Below are 12,479 nucleotides of genomic sequence, written 5' to 3'. Positions count from 1 at the left end.
AGGGAATGGTAAGTGATCCTGAAAGCAAAAGTCTAAGGAGTAGGGATTTTATTGTGGAGGTTATGGGAGCCATTAATAGGTTTTACAGGGGAGAGTGATTGACTCTCATTTGCCTTTTGGAAAGATCACTTTGGGTCTGGTGTGGAGGATGGATCAGAGTCAGGACCAGGTTGGGGACCAGGAAGCCATATAAATGGTTTTTTGTAGCCATCCAGACAAGAAATAATAAAGGCTTGGAATAAGGGAAGATCCTTTAGGATGTGTTGGCCAGTTGGAAGCAAGAGGAGTTCATGAGAACCGTGAGATTTCTGGCTGGGTATGTGTTGGAATTATGTTATTCAAGACACAGGAAGATAAGTGGGTTTGAAGCAGGGTCATGGAGAAGAGCAAAGGAGGTAAGTGGAGTGTAGGACATGTTGAATTTGAGGTGACTAACATATCTGGGTGGACTTGCCTGTAAACAGTTTCACTTATGCTTTGGAGGCCAGGTATAAGGTCTGGTAAGTAATCTAGTGCCATCCCTCCTACCACGTGCATTTGATTTCCCATATTGTTTGTTTGGATCAGCATTGTAATTGTAAGGCAACAATATTAATATAACCATTAAGGGCCTTGAGAACACGATAATTTTCAGATAATTTTCAAAATGTTTTCTCCAGAAAACAAATGAGGGAGGGTGGGGGAAGAAAGAGTTGAAGTACTAGTTTTCTAAGACCAGAAGAGGTTAATAAAGCCACCCTCTGTATGAGCAGCCGGTTGAGTTGGATCTAAGTAAGCTTGAAAGGGGCAAAAATCACTTGACTAGTCTGCGGGACCATATGACAAACAGCTGAGACTAATTAGCTGGATTGTGGGTTTTTACAGCAGTGCCGGAGTTTGAAAGTTGATGGAGCGAACTGCTTTTCAAAAGACTCTTTTGAAAAACTTTTGTAAGTAGGCCATTCTGACTTTAACATTTCTCCTTGTCTTAATAGTAGACATAAAGTAGCCTTCTGAAAGAGGACATGTGATTGGAAGTTGTCAATTTTTGAAGTGTTGGTGACTCCGGTTTCTAAAGTTTTAGAAAAACACAACAAGCGATTCTGTACCCTGTCAAGGTATGGTTTCTTATTTATATATTTTTTTTCTTGTAGTGGTTTTGAGCTCTTACATGCCAATTTTCATGTGCTTTAACTGTGTGCGGTTTCAGATAAAATACCATTTCAGATAAAATACCAAAGATTTCATTATGTCTGTTAAATTTCTTGAGATTACTTTGAAAAGTACATTTTCAGTGACCAGGGAGTAGGTATGAATACAAACCACAGTCTTCCTTTCTTTTCTGTACTCTTATTAGAGAGTACAACAGATTTTTGTTTTTAGATATGTTGAATAAGAGAGCTGACTAACTGAATTACTCTAAGGGTCTTGCTTATCCTCTGAGGATTTTATTGACAAAAATTCAAGCTTATTGGGATTTTATTTTTAATATTGTTAATAACTTTAATGGAGGAATGTGTGTTTTAGTATAATATATATTTCTTCTGTGAATTACATGTCTTTAAATTTTGTTAGGGGTATTGTAGTTATGTAAGAAGAGGTCCATATATTTCAGAGATTCATAGTGAAGTATGCAGGAGCGGAAAATCTGGGTGAAGAGTATGAGGGAGGTTTCATTATAAAATTCTCTGTACTTTTGGATGTTGTACTAGTTTACCAGGGCTGCCAAAGCAAAGTACCCTAAACTGGGTGACTTCAAAGCTGTATGCCTTCAACAACAGATTTATTGTCTCTCAGTCCTGGAGCCTAGAAGTCTAAGGTCAAGGTGTTGGCAGAATTGGTTCCTTTTGAGTTCTGTGAGGGAGAATTTGTTCCAAGCCTTTCTCTTTGGCTTGTAGATGGCTGTCTTCTCCCTATGTCCTCTTCATATTATCTTCTGTGTGTCCAAATTTCCTCCTCTTATTGGATTAGGGCCTGCCTTAATCCTTTCTTTTTAACTCGATTAACTCTATAAAGGTCCTATCTCTAAAAAGGTTGCATTTTGAGATATCGAGAGAGTTAGGGCTTCAATATGTGAATTATGGGGAAACAATTCAATCCATAACAGAATGTTTGAAAAGTTTCATAATACGCATGCAATAAACATTTGTTAAGTCAAGTACCTGGACTGTGCTGGATATTGAGTGCATGAAGAGGAATAAGATATCCCAGTCCACTAACACATTGTTTAAAAATATAGTATTTAACTTTGTGAGTGTGTATGTGTTTACTTATTGCTTCTATTAAGGAGTTGTAGTCACTCTCATAGTTGTGTATCCATGGAGGCACAATCAGCTTCTTGGCACGTGGACGGCCTAATAGTGTATGAGAGACACCTGGAAGGGCTCCCGGCCCTGAGCACCACCAAGTTTAAGAGAGTGGAAGGACTTAATGTTCATCTAGTCCAAACTTCTCTTTTTACATGTGAAGAAACTGAGACTTAGAAAGGCTAAGGTCATTTAGCTGATTAATGTTATTGCCAAGGCATCCTGCAGTGTGTCCTGACTTCCACACCAGGGTGCTGACCAATAAATACATCATTCTGTTTTCTTTGCCACAAGCTCATACTTTTCACCTGGGAATGAACCCAGAGCTCCGTTATCAGAAGCCACTGTGAGAAAGAGCTTTGATTAAAAGCCTACACTCTCTGTCAAGATTCTTGGATTATAAATACCAAAAAAAAAAAAAAAAGGGCAGGGGAAGAATGCTTATTCATGGGGGCATCTCATCTATAGAATGAGGTTGGATTTAATACATTCCAAAGGAGTTTATTCCCATATTGGTGGCTTTTTCTGTCGTTTACTACTTTCTCCTTGTCCCTTCTAGACATAGTGTTCAGTGGCCCTGTGACCATCAGAATACAAACAGCATTTTTTTTTCTTCCTTGCTGCTGCTGCTGTCCACAAGACAGGAACTGTGGGCAGAAGGGAAAGCACTGATGAAACCTTGCTGGCCTGAAAGTTGGTGCCATAGCAACCTTTGCTGCTGTTTCAGTTTCCGCTGTTACTGTCTCCCGACCCTCAGTACCTGAGGCTAAAAGAGCAAGTGGTTCCCTCCCCCAAGCCCCTACTTTCTGCCTTTCCTTCTTAGGATTCAAACTTCCTGAGGTGTTTGCCTTTTTTTTTTTTGCTATTACTCCCTTTGAACTTGGTCGATTTAGAGCCAGAAATCAGGGTATAGCATGCACGATAACTGATGAAAAACAAAAGCTGACTGTTACAAGAGCTATTATTTATTTGCGCTGCCTTTGCAAGAGGATGTTTCCTTCTGTGCTGCCGATGTTGCCGCAGTGCGGCTGGGCCCTGCCCTCTTCGCAGAGCAGAGGTCCTGTGGTGTGGGCCAGGGCACGTTGGGGGAAGTGGGTGATGGATGGGACTAGTGCTGCTTGAGAGGTGAGCTCGCTTTGCTACTGCTTCACTGGAGGCAGAAGCTGCTTTGCTCTAACAGGGATATAAATCATCCAAGAGCTGAGAGCATCAATTTTGTTTGTTTTTTCTTCTCTTCCCCATTTCATACTCTATCAGGCTTCCCTTCTCAATGTTGTACTTTGAACAGGGAACCTTTAGCTATATTCATGACCCAGAAAATAGTGAATGGATCCCCTGTTTTCACAAGGAGATTGCTTTAAGCTTTTGCCTCTCTGCAGTGGTGACTGACCCAGTCTGTGGACTATCACTGCTTGAAAAACCACCTTCCTAGTGTCCTGGCTTTGTCTTCGCACTATATAAATGTTCATCTCATCTCTCTCACGATCTCAGAAAATACAATTATGTTGATGACTCTGAAAATCATAGCTTTATGCTTCTTTTGAGCTCTAGTTTTGTTTTCCCAAATGTTAATTAAATATAGCTCCCTGAAGGACATGGGGGACATTTAACTGGTTATGTACTATACAGTATACTGTAGTAGTTGGGAGTGTGCTTGAATTCAAATCTTTGTTCTGCCATTTCTGGCTGGGTGACCTTGGGGAAGTTTCCTAATGTTTCTGTTCATTGGATTTTTTTTCATCCGTAAATTAGGGACTTTATAATGAGGACTATTTTAAAGGATTCAGAAAAGTGCACAGTAAGTCTTAGTTATAATCATTTTCTCAAACCATCTTTTCCTTTCTCAGTTGATGATGCCATTCACTCATTTACCAAACCAAAACTTTTGGTTATCTCTAACTTCTATACAAGTCAGTTAATAAATTATTTTGATTTCTATCTCCTTGATATATCTTGAATCAATCCCTTCCCCTACATTCCTACTGTCACTGACACAATTCAAACCTTTACCATCTCTCTCCATGTATCTCAGCCAGTTCAGATTGCTATAACAAAGTACCTGAGACTGAATGGTTTACAAACAACAGAAGTTTATTCTCACAGCTGTAAAGCCTGCAAATCTGAGATCAGGGGCTCAGCATGGTTGGATTCTGGTAAGGGCTGTCCAGATTACAGACTACTGACTTCTCATTGCATCCTCACATGGCGGAAAGATAGCTCCCTGGCCTCTCTTTATCAGGGCACTAATCCCATTCATGAGGGATCCATGTTCCTAATCTAACTACCTCCCAGAGGCCCACCTCCTCATACCATCGCCTTGAGGGCTAGATTTCAGTGTAGGAGTTTTGAGGAGATACAAACTTTCAGTCTATAACACTGTAGACTCCTGATATTTGTAAATTCCCAGTCTTCATGTAGCTGCTGTAGTGATCTTTCTAAGGCACAAATTGCCTGTTCCTTTTTTGCATGAAAAGCCTGTGGTGGCTTTCCTTTACCCAGAGAGCATAACACATAAACTTTTTGGTGCCATCTAAGAGTCCTTTCCCGCCTAGGTCCCAAACATTTCCCCAACTTTTCAGCCTGTGTTCTGGGCATACCTTCCTCTCCCTCCCTGTACCATTTTAGCCACATTCATTTGCCAAGGTCCCCTTTGATGCATCAGAAGTAAGCTTTAGCCTCTTATACATTTGCAAGTACAAACCTTTGCTCTATACCCTATCAGTCAGCCTAATAAGTGCCCCTTCCTTGATGACTTTAAACCTGGTCTATATGTTTGTGTTTTGAATACCAGCCATTCCTTAACCAAATTCCGTAAAAAATCAGTTATATATTTTGGATTGGCATCAATAATCATTTTAAGTTTGTGTTATCTTTATTACCATTATTGTTTTTTGTATCAGGGTCTCACTCTGTTGCCCAGGCTGGAGTGCAGGGGGACGATCACATCTCACCATAGCCTTAATGCCCTAGGCTCAGGTGATCCTTCAGCTTCAGCCTCCTGAGTAACTGGGACTATGGGCATGCGCTACAACACCCAGATAATGTCTTGATTTTTTTTGTAGAGACAAGGTTTTGCTATATCGCCCAAGCTGGTATTGAACTCCTGAGCTCAAGCAATCCTCCCTCCTCAGTCTCTCAAAATGCTGCGATTACAGGTGTGAGCCACCACTCCTGGTCCTATTATTATGTTTATATTACTTAATTTTTTTAGAGACAGGGTTTTGCTCTGTTGCCCAGGCTGAAGTGCAGTGGCACAATCATAGTTCACTGTAGCCTCGAAATTATTAGCCAGAGTTCAGAAATTTGGCTTTAACTTCTTTCATTAAAATTTTTCTTTTTTTCCTGGGCTCAGGCAATCCTCTCACCTCAGCCTCCAAAAGTGCTGAGAAAAAAATTTAATTTCTATTTTTTTTGAGCTGGAGTCTCACTCTGCAGCTTAGAGTGGACTGCAGTGGCACACTCACAGTCACCACAGCCTCGACCTGCTGAGCTCAGGTGATCCTTTTACCTCAGCCTTCCAAGTAGCTGGAACTACAGGCATGTGCCACCATGCCAGGCTAATTTTTTTTATTTATTGTAGAGATGAGGTCTCGCCAAGTTGCCCAGGCTGATCTCTTACCCATAGGCTCAGACAATCCTCTCACCTCAGCCTCCCAAAGTGCTGGGATTATACGTGTGAGCCACTGCTCCTGGCCTCGTTTTAAAATTAAGATGTGGTTTTGAGACATTAGACTGGCTCCTTTAACAGTGTTGAATTATAGAATGCATAAATATCATTCCTTCTCTCTCTAAGATGCTAGCCATTTAAAAAATCTGTTACCCTAATTTCTAGGGGTTATACTGTGGGATCTCAAGCCCTAGTGCTTAAAATCAAATATAGTATTATATGGAAAAGAAAATTCAAAAGATAGTGAACTTTTGATGTTTCTCTAGAGGGTGAAACACCATTTTAGTTGAAAACATGTTATAGTAATTTTGCCTTTAAGTAATTGCATCTCAAGTAATTTTTTTTTTTTTTTTTTTTGCCTAAGATGAGAGCAACTTGTGTAAATGTAATGTGGTACATTTGAAAATTAGTTTTGGGTAAGATAACCTCAAGTACCTGCAACTTATTAGTATTTCATTTTTTTAGCTATTTAAAACCCCTGAGAATGTACAAGGAGGAAATAGAATGACTTTGAAAGAGAAATCCTTAGTAGAAGGTATACATTAAGAGCAGAAGCAACCAAGCATGGTGGCTCACCCCTGTAATCCTTGCACCTTGGGAGGTAGAGGCGAGAGGATTGCCTGAGCCTAGGGGTTTGAGACCAACCTGGGCAACTTGGCCAGACCTCATCTCTACAATAAATAAAAAATTAGCTGGGCATGGTGGCACATGCCTGTAGTTTCAGTTAGAAGGCCAAGGCGGAAGGATCGCCTGAGTCCAGCAGTTTGAGGCTGTGGTGGTGAGCATGCCACTGCACTCCAGCCTGGGCAACAGAGTGAGACTATGACTCAAAAAACAAAACAAAACAAAACAAAACCGGGTTCAGTGGCTCAGCCTGTAATCCCATGCTTTGGGAGGCTGAGATGAGTGGATTGCCTGAGCCCGCGGGTTAGAGACCCACCTGGGCAACTTGGCGAGACCTCATCTCTACAATAAATCAAAAATTAGCCAGGCGTAGTAGGGCACGCCTGTAGTTCCAGCTACTTGGAAGGCTGAGGCGGAAGGATCGCTGGAGCCCAACGGGTCGAGGCTGTGGTGGCCAGGAGCGGCCACTGCACTCCAGTCTGGGTGACAGAGTGAGACTCCAACTCAAACAAAACAAAACAAAAAACCAACAAACAAACAAAAAAAGAAGCTAGGAAAGTGAGAAAAGAAACTAGAAGAATGAAAAGATAGTTATCAAAGTCAGAATACTTGTAAAAGCTGATAAATTAACAGATTGAAAGAAAAAAATGCATTGTCTTCTCAATACATGCAGAAATAAAATATGATAAATTTGATATTCATTTATAATATTCATTCTTAGCAAGCTAGGAATAGGCAAACTTCCTTAACCTGGTAAAAATATTTACCAAAAATCTACAGCAAATGTTACTCTACGCAGTGAAATGTTAGAATTGAGACAAGACGGCCTGTATCACTGTACCTATTCACTGTTTTTTGGAGATTCTAACTAGCATGGTAAAACAAGAAATATAAATAAAATGTATATGAGGATTAGAATGAAAGAAACAAAAGTTATTTTTACCTAATATGTCTAAAAAACTGTTAGAATTAATGTGTCTAACAAATAGAAGATATATATTTAAAGGCTGTCACAGTATGACAAAAATATAAAGAATCAATGAGTTGAAAGATGTAAGAGATATTTATGAAATGAATATACTTATTGAACACTTATAAAAGATTCATTTTTTAGAGTTTATTTTTTAGAGCAGTTTTAGATTCAGAGTAATATTGAGCAGAAACTACAGAGTTCCCTTCCATGCTCACCCTCTCCCCCATCCCTGGCCTTCCCCACTGTCTACTGCCTGTACTAGAGCGGTGCATTTGTTACAATACAGCCGACTGTGACGCAGGATCATCACTGAAAGTCCACAGTTTACATTTGGGTTCACTCTTGGTGTTGTGCATTCTATGGGTTTGGACAAATGTATAATGACACCTATCTACTATTATAGTGTTGTGCAGAATAGTTTCACTGCCCTCAAAATCCTCTATGCTCTGCCTGTTAATCTCTTCTATCACCCAACCCCTTATGGCCACTGATCTTTTTACCGTCTCCATAGTTTTAACTTTTCCAGAATGTCATGTAGTCGAACTTATACACACACAGTATGTAGCCTTTTCAGATTGGCTTTGTTCCTCCATGATTTTTCATGGCTTGATAGCTCATTTCTTTTTAGCTCTGAATAATATTCCATTGTCTGAATGTACCAAAGTTTATCCATTCACCTACTGAAGGACATCTTGTTGCTTCCAAGTTCTGGCAATTATGAATGAATAAGTCTGCCATATATTTTTAAATTCAATTTTATTTTTTGGGGGGCCAGGATCTTGCTTTGTTGCCCAGGCTGGTGTGCAGTGGTGCGATCATAGCTCACTGCATTCTCACACTCCCGAGCTTGAGTGATTCTCTGGTGTCAGCCTCCCTGACAGCTAGGTGCACACCACCACACCTGGCTAATAAAGCTGCTCTACAAATCTGTGTGTAGGTTTTTGTGTGGGCATAAGTTCTTCCCTCATTTGAGTTAATACCAAAGAGTACAATTGCTGTACTGTATGGTGAGTAAAATTAATTGTGTAAGCAACTGCCAAACTATTTTCCAAAGTGACTGTACCATTTTGCATTCCCACCAGTAGTGAATGAGAGTTCCTGTTGTTCCACATCCTCACAAGCATTTGATGGTGTGTTATGAATTTTGGTCATTCTAATAGGTATATCCTGAGATCTCATTGTTTTCATTTGCAATTCTCTAATGACCTATGATGTTGAGCATCTTTTCATATGCTTATTTCCCATTTGTATATGTCTACTTTTGTGAGACTTGAAAACATTTTTCAAGGCATTAGGGAACATAAATAGAGAAATATACATGTACAGAGATAGGCAGATTGAATATTATGAAATGCTAATCTTCTTAGTTTAATCTATAGATTTAATGTAATTTCATTAAAAAGCCACATATTCTTTTTGAGAAATTTAAATGGAAGTATCTTCATATGGTCAAGAATGTCCATAGTAAGGGAATCTGTCCTACAAGGTATAAAGTTGTATTATAAGGTCATAGAGATTAAGGCATTGTGGCATTGACCCAGTGATGACCAAAATGACCAGTGCAACACAATAGAAAGTCCTGAAACATATCTGTTCATCTATGGCAAGTCACTGGGGAAAGGATAATATTATTCAATAAATGGTGCAACCTACAATTGGGTAACCTTAAGGGATAAATAATTAAATTGGATCCCTACAAATGCCTTAAATACCCAATGTGTATTAAAGTGTTCAATATTAAAGGTAATATTAAAAATAAAACAGAAAAGTAATATTGGGGAAATCATATGGAAAGGAAATAATACAGAAGAATATCTTTATCACTTTAGGTAAAGAAGAATTTCTTCATCATGATTTAAAGAGTATTAAGTATTAAAAAGATTAATAAATTTGACTACTTTAAGATTAAGAGCCATTAAAAAAGTAAAAAGATAAATGCAAACAGGAGGAATATATTTGTAATTTATCTTTCCTGACATATAGTTACTATCAGGAATGTATAAAGGACTGTGTATAAGAAAATGACAGTTCAATAGAAAAATAGGGAAAGGACATGAATGTGCATTTTTATAAGAGAAAACTGAATGAACAACAAATTAAAAAAAGATGTTAGCAATAAGATAAATGCTTATTTAGAGTACAATGTGTTACCATTTTGAGAAGTCTTTCAACAGACACCAAATGTTGTTGAAGATGTGAAATTGGGAGTGTAAACAACTATATTGGATAACACTTTGGCATTATCTTGTATTACTCAACATGTGCACACCTATGGCCCAGGAATTTCACTCTTTGACATCTACCCTTTGACATCTCCCCATGGCATGCACTGAATTGGTTCATATATGTTAAGATATTGAATCCCTCTTCTCTCAAGGTGGCTGGGCTGGGCCCGGCCTTTCTGGAGTCCTCAGATCATGAACATTTGCCCTGGTAGGTCATACAGATATCACGAGCAAGGTTGGAAAGCAATTTTTTAGAGCAACTTTTACTGGTGTGTATCAGGAGACATACCCATCAGACTTATTTGTAGCAGTGCTGTTTTAAGTGATAACCCGAAAATAGCAGATGTGGTATAGTTAAGGGATTCTCCTCTCCGAAAACCCACAGACATTAAGTAGAGAGGGGTTTTAATGGATCATTTCTTAGTATCAGAGTTAAAAGTGGTAACTGCTTCAAGGAGAGTGAGAGAGGCAGAGAAGGTGTGGGAGGAAGATGATCCTTCACTCCAGTGTGTGTTTTCATTGACATGCAGTCAGATGGTGGTGAATGATGGTGGGGATGACCTGTATTTTGAACCTGAGGCGATGCTTTATTCTAGGCTCCCAAGAGGAGAGAACGCTGTGTAGGCAAAGGGACATCCCGCTGTCTTTACTCACTGCCAGATAAAGTGCTTTACAGCAAAGGAATGTGGTCTGAAAATGAAATTTCGCCAGAACAGCAAGGACTGCCCATCATGTCCTGTGTAATTTAGTTTGGCTGAGAACACCCTGCTGTGGTCCTTGGTCCTGTTCATGCTGAACTCACAGTGTGTTCCCTCTTCTGTGGTTTATATGGTCACAGCCTTCTTTTTGGACCTTTTGCTGTTGGTCACTCTGCCTCTGTTCCAAAGACAGAGATAAATGCAGATCATAGAAAATGGGAGTGATTTTCAAGCAATTCTCTGTGATGTGGCTTTGGTGATCCCTAATGCTGAACCTGTCCCAATCCAATGTCTATCTTTTCCCTCCAAAAATCTGATGCCCACCCACAAACACCTGATGCCCACTCCAACTCTTTCCTTTCCCTCTTCAAATGTCCTTTTTCTGTTGTATCACCGTTTTGGACACCTAGGCTTTAATTTTTTTGAGTTCTCTTGCCATGTTCTTTTCCACCCATCGTGGCACTTTCTGTTATTTTAAAAATAACACCTTGGCCAGGCACAGTGGCTCAAGCCTGTAATCACAGCACTTTGGGAGGCCCAGGTGAGGGCATTGCCTGAGCCCACGGGCTCGAGAATAGCCTGGGCAACTTAGTGAGACCTCATCTGTACAGTAAATCAAAAAATTAGCCAGGTGTGATGGCACACGCCTATAGTTCTGGCTACTTGGAAGGCTGAGGTAGAACAATCGCCTGAGTCTAGTAGGTCAACGCTGAGGTGGCCGTGAGCGTGCCACTGCACTCCAGCCAGGGCAACAGAGTGATACTCCAACTAAAACAAAAAAACAAAAAAAACCCAAAACATCTCTTCGATCCCCTCCTTCCCATTCCCACTGTGGCTGTCTCTTTGATGTCCCAGGATATACTTGACTTGTAAAACAACCACTCACATGTGTCCAGTAGTTTACAGTTTCATATAATGGACCCTTTAATTCTTCCCGTAATCTTGCTAGATAAGTATTCCCATATTGAGGAAACAGTCTGGGAGAGACTCTGTGACTTGTTTTGGGTCACACATGTAGGTAGTAAGTAGCAAAGTTCAAGTCTTCTGACTTTAAGCCAATTTAACTTTTGATATCCAGTACTGGCTTGTCTACATGGTGTACCAGACATTTTGCTTCCTGATAATATTGTCTTATCCGTCTTTTGTTGTAAATGAATCCATATTTCCATCATCCTGATGCCCAGCCTCTTGAGGGGCATGCTTGTATTGTATGTTTCTTTCATGCCATTCACAGTTGCTAGCTCAGTACTGGGTACATAGTAGCTGCTTTCAAGAGTTAGATGCAAATATAGTTCAGTTGCCAAAAAAGCACAGTTATCACCAGAGTCTCAAGACACTTTTTGAGTCATTCATGAATGAAATCAGCAGGGAACAAAGGGAACCAGAGGAAGGAAGAGGCTGTTGGAGGAAACCAGAGGGTAGACACAATTAGCATTGGAGTGACAGCTGGCCAGTTGTCTGCCCATCGGTGAGGGGTAGTGGGGAAGCAGTACACAGGAAGAGTGTCTTCAGGAAATATGCAGCTTTACCAGAGAGATGAGCACACTCACAGGGAGGGAGTGGGGTACTTAGACTTGTAAAAGTTAATTGGGGTAAAGCATTTATACATATCGAGGAACACTGATGAAAGGAACACACACAGTAGGATAGGTTTATGAGAACAGGCTCCAGGGTGAGAGTGCAGTAGATAGAGATGAATTTGGCTTAGTTTATGATCATTCTGTTAATTACTGGAGCCATGAGAAAGGGACATAAGCAGGTAAGGATGTTTTCATTGCAATAACTTTCCATCCCTTTCCTTTACTATGGGAAATCAGTAGGACCTCAGTCCTGAGCCCTGGTGGTCAGAAGTGAAGAAAACACAAATAATGACTGGTGTCACCTGTGCACAGAGGTGTGTTGTGATGACCAACTCGCTGGGTTCACTGGTACTTTCTCATTTCACATATGCTTGTGCATTTTGCCCACACATCAGAGAAATGCTTTAGAAATTCCAGTACTTTGACA

General features: G+C 40.1%; 1 protein-coding gene across 2 annotated transcripts in view; it reads left to right on the top strand.

Annotated features, from left to right (window-relative positions):
* The first annotated feature begins 344 nt into the window (after window positions 1-344).
* RAB27A (RAB27A, member RAS oncogene family) overlaps window positions 345-12,479 on the top strand; it is a 58,475-nt gene continuing 46,340 nt past the window's right edge. Inside the window, exons 1-2 of one of the 2 annotated variants that reach the window (XM_008064519.1) lie at window positions 345-395; window positions 978-1,097. The gene's annotated coding sequence lies outside the window, so the exon portion shown is untranslated. Of the gene's footprint in view, window positions 501-977; window positions 1,098-12,479 lie in introns of both variants that reach the window. The other variant, XM_021715773.1, reaches the window with a different exon arrangement.

Source organism: Carlito syrichta, unplaced genomic scaffold, assembly GCF_000164805.1.
Source record: "Carlito syrichta isolate Samal-C Ts95f unplaced genomic scaffold, Tarsius_syrichta-2.0.1 Scaffold307639, whole genome shotgun sequence".
NCBI classification, from domain to species: domain Eukaryota; kingdom Metazoa; phylum Chordata; class Mammalia; order Primates; family Tarsiidae; genus Carlito; species Carlito syrichta.
This window is presented reverse-complemented; position numbering and strand designations above follow the sequence as displayed.